At 34.3% G+C, this 4,780-nt stretch overlaps 1 long non-coding RNA gene across 1 annotated transcript; it reads right to left on the bottom strand.

The window, feature by feature from the left end:
- Positions 1-1,164: 1,164 nt before the first annotated feature.
- Positions 1,165-3,518, bottom strand: LOC148779004 (uncharacterized). The gene is made up of 2 exons (XR_016048685.1): positions 2,802-3,518; positions 1,165-1,530 (listed from the first exon to the last, which is right to left on the bottom strand). It is a non-coding gene; the product is annotated as an uncharacterized LOC148779004 (long non-coding RNA).
- Between the last annotated feature and the right edge of the window lie 1,262 nt (positions 3,519-4,780).

Here is a 4,780-nt window from a genome sequence, read left to right as displayed (position 1 = left end):
CTTGTGTCTCACGCATCATGCAGAACACAAACCACTCAATGTGCATGGTAATTTTTTTTAATAATTTTAAAAATGTCCCAAATTAACACTAGCAAAAACATCTCTAAACAAATTATTAGCACCATGCCAAATGTATCCGAAAAAGAAGAGTAAAGCAAATGAAGCATGTCCAAAAGTGAACCAACCCTTTGGACTGCTACGTAAAATACAATTGGATTTCAAAGTAGCTCGATCTAATTAAACAATCTCACCTAATTGGGCACGTCTAGGATCTTCACATGCATCGCACGATGCATACAGCTAGTGATAGCAACAGAATCATGGTATACACTTTCATGTACTAGCTAAAGCGTTGTGTATGTCTCGTAGGGATCAAACAAACTTAAATATGCAATTCCTTTAAAAGTCTTGTCTTATAAAAAAAATAAAACAACGAGGCATCAGAGTGCCAAACAAACTAGGAGAAAGATCCTAATATTGCATTCTTTAATTCCATTTGAAAGTTGGAGCTAAGTAATAATAAAAAGGAATTGTCTATAAAGGGACCATTTATTTTTTGTCTATAGAGGTCACAATCATTTTTGTCTTTTAAATTTCAAAATGGGTGTTTGTAATAATGTCATTGAATATACAAAAAATTCAAAAACAAAAAAAATTCTGGGACTTCGTGACTCACCTAAAACCATACAATTTGGCATCTAATGAGTGTGAATAGTTGTGACTTCCATGTACAAGAAGATAAATGATTTCTTCATAGACAATACCATAGTTATTCTAGTTTGAAACTATTTTTATTATGAGAAAGACCTTAAGATTAAGACCTGAATTTTCAGTGAAAATTAAAGGCTCACCTCAATACTCTGTCTGAAAATGCAATTTTGAAACTAAAAAACCCTTCAAAAAAGAAAAAAAAATTCAATTTCAAGCCCTTGAAAATATTCGTTAGGGAAGTATTTACAAATCTGTCAGATCTGCACCATTTTTTAATTCAAATTTCATTATCAAGGGCACAATTAAATTTTCGAGTCCGAATCACCAAAATTGTATTTTCTCGACAAGATTTCTAATGGGGAGCATTATTTCTAACATAAGACCCTTTAATCAATTTGGGCAACAAGAAGAAGGAAAGAAAAGAGGGAAATGAGATAGCATTTGAAAAAGAGAGAATGGGAAATAGAGGTAATTCAAATTTTAATGAAAGGTTGTTGAGCATGATACAAAGCTTTGCTTTCAATTCAAACATATTTTCCCTTAGTATTAAATCGCGCATGCATCCCTCTCCCCCCTACCTAACTAGAGTACCAACCACTCATAATAATGCCTTTTATTATATTCCATATCAGAAACGCCCTTCTTGCGAGTTGCGACAACGGACGGTCCGGACTTACTTTTAGCTATTCAAAATCTCAATCAGGCCGTCGGTGAAGAATGGATGAGCTGGTACTGGTTGGACGCGTGTCACCATCAATAGTTTTGCTTGGCGCATTGATGGTCCAGACCCCCCATCAGCATCGGACGGTCCTTATCACCCTGTCACGCAATGATCAAAAGGGTAACTGAGAATTCAGAAAATAACAAGGGCACCCTAACTCACTCAAAGATGAAAAGGGACATCCCAACGAAAATTGACCGTTATACCGTTAAATAATGAGTTGTCTATGACCATTCACCGTTCAAATTTTTGAAAAAACCCCTAAGTGCATTCTATGTGTCAACTTACTATTACACCTTTTAATATTTTTTTAGCTATTTGACGATCGGCTACATGAATCTTAGCTTGTCATTCAACTCTATCAAGACCATACTTTTAATGGATGTAGTAATAAAAAATCGCCCAGTAATTACACAAAAACTAACCACTTTTACAACCTTATTGCACAAAAATGACCATTATGCCCTTCGAATGGGCAATGCCCGTAAATTTCAATATTCCCTTTGCATTCGATGGATAATAATTAAGTACCATTTAAATTGGCACCATCCAAAAATGAATATTATGCCAATTTAAAAAAAAAAAAAACCCAAAAATTGGTCATTTCACCTTCGATATCAACAATGTTCAAACTTCAAAGAAGAAACTCCCTACCAATGCAAACTAGAAGAAAGAACAAAACCGATGCATTGGTTGAACAAATACTCTTAAAAAATCAGTAAACTTGATGCATTGGTTGATGCTATTCGAGCACAATCAGTAAAATTGAACAAAATATTCTTAAAAAATTAGAAAACTTCCATTCTTTTTTTCCTTGATGGTAGCAAATCTAGATATTTTTATTTGTTATGCCATTCATTTTAGGTTCGTTACTTGAACTTTGAAAACAAATGGAAGTGCCAATTCTCTTTTCCTCTTTTTAGAATCCATTGCATTGGCATCCCGAAAATGCCTATGCCTTTCACCTATCCCCCAAGAAACTAAAGGACTCGTATATTTTGAGACCATTTATTTTTAGTACAAAAAAGTTACATCCACATTTAGCTATTAGATATGAAATTCAATACATCAAAATGTGTCCCATTATTCGAAAAATTTTATTTTGGACTTTCTACTCAAACAATAACACATCCTTAACCAATCTAGCGGTCTAACCATCAATGATGACTATGACTTTGTGTCGAAAGTAAGCAATCTCATTATCTACATTTCTTGAATTAACAACCCAAAGATCCATTTCTACACAAAAGTGGAAGCAGGAAAGAAAAGGAAATACGTAACAGAAAAGCAGAAAAGAAAATTGTAGGCAAACTAGCAATAAGAAAAGGTTAAAATTTTAGTAAGAATCTGAAACTTTTTCATTACTTACATTATAGAAAGAAAGCCAAAAGCACCATGAGAAAGAGCAATTTCCACTTCCCTTGAACCAAAGGCAAAGAAGAAGAAGAGGGACGGCTGCTGTAATAATATGGAAAATAGGGCATAATTTTATCGGGTGGGGGTGGTGCAGGGAAATTAAAATAAGGAGGAGGGGGATACAAAAAGGGCATTCCAGGGGTATAAGGCGGAGAATTTGAGCCGGAGCCAGGGGTATATGGGGAAGGTGGAGGAGGAGGGCAATTAATGTCTGAAGCTGGAGGAGGAATACATGGGTATTCACAAGGAGGAGGCGGCGAACTGTACAAAACTTGGTCGGAAATTCGATTTTCCGGCGAAACTTTGGCAGGGAATATTAGTACAGAGGCCAAGAAGCATAGGAAGAATGCGTGTGGGCAAAATTTTCCAGCCATTATTCAGGCAGGTCGCCGGAAAAAGCCCAGTGGGGGGAGAGGAGTTTGAGAGGAGAGAAAGGGAGGGGGAGGCGGTTTTCACTGAAAGCGAGGAAATTTATTGCGAAAAGCGTCCCTTTTGGCGACGGAAGTAACCGGGTGTCAAGAAAGTGACGCTTTTTTGACGCCTCGAATATATGAAAGTGAAACGTCGTTTTTGCAGTATATAAAATCGGAAGGAGAAAAGGGAACTTTTTTTTTCTTCAAACGAGTAGCCTAAAGACCCGAACTTTTGTATTAATGGTCTTCTGTATTACGATTACTACTTTGTTGGCTATCCTCATTTATATTTAATTTTAGCATTAATGATTTGAAGGTTATCATTCTACTGCAACAACTGCGTTTGTACCCATTAATTTCGATTTATTACTCGCATCTTTATGCACTAGTTGCTATTTCTTTTTTATTTAGTAAATTAGTGAAGGAAAAAAAATATCTCTTGGAAAGTGCATCTCAAGAAGCCAAAAGATATATTACGCCCTTACGAGTATATTATTCAATTACACCCTCGGATAAAACCCCATCCGGGATTAGTTTTAGGACCCCAAATTTTGGGGATATAACCTCTTCAATACATATATTACTCTTAATAGAAAATAATTCCCTAATTATATCCTTTAAGCACTTGAAAAAGATAATGTCTCAAGATTAAATGGAAACCATGTAATTATTTGGAGAGTGAAATCTAAGTGTTAGAAAGCTCAAATTTCAATTTTTTTTTTTTTTTGAGAATAATTATCTAGTGATGGAGGGAATAAAAGCAAATTATGTTCCCGAGTGAGCATGATATATTTGCTCTCTCAAAAATTCAATTGAAAATGTTGTTTCGAAGCTAGAAAACTCTTAAATTGATCATTTCGGCCTCAATATATATAGATATGACAGAAAAATTGGCTTAGGCTTCCTAAAAGTAGTGCAGACCATCCAATTTCAAGATTTTTAAGGGTTTATAAATTTGCTTGATGTGCACCGTTTTTGGAACTTGAAATTTTATAATTTACAATACGAACTATTTTCTCATCAATAGAAATTAAATAAATCAAATCTAATCAAAATATTGTGTATACCATAAAATAGCACAAGTCTACTCAATCTTTCTACAAAATCTTTCAAAGATATATCAAGTCAATATTTAGTCAATATCTTCCAACCATATGGCCACATGCCATATCACCAAAAAATAGAAAAGAGAATAAGGGTGGGGCGTGCCACCCAAGGGAGGCACTCATGGGCCCCACCTTCTAAAAATATGGCAGGCCCATATGCACAATGGGCCTCCATGATATTTTTATATATTTAAAATTAGTGAAAGGATTTTATAATATTATTTGAATATTTAAACAATTGTAAAATAAATTTCTTTAATTTTATAAATCCAAAAATTACAAATAAAATATCCAGGGGTTCATAAAAATTCAAATAATAATCTTAAAATAATTTCCATCATAAAACAAACACAATTAAATTAATTTGATGGAAAAAAGATCCATATGGTTTAGGAATCAACAATCATGAGGCA

This window comes from Amborella trichopoda, chromosome 13 (assembly GCF_054954075.1).
Source record: "Amborella trichopoda isolate Santa Cruz 75 chromosome 13, AtrichopodaSantaCruz75HAP2 v2.0, whole genome shotgun sequence".
Lineage (NCBI taxonomy): Eukaryota > Viridiplantae > Streptophyta > Magnoliopsida > Amborellales > Amborellaceae > Amborella > Amborella trichopoda.
Note: the sequence above shows the minus strand (reverse complement) of the source record. Positions and strands in the feature narration are given on the sequence as shown.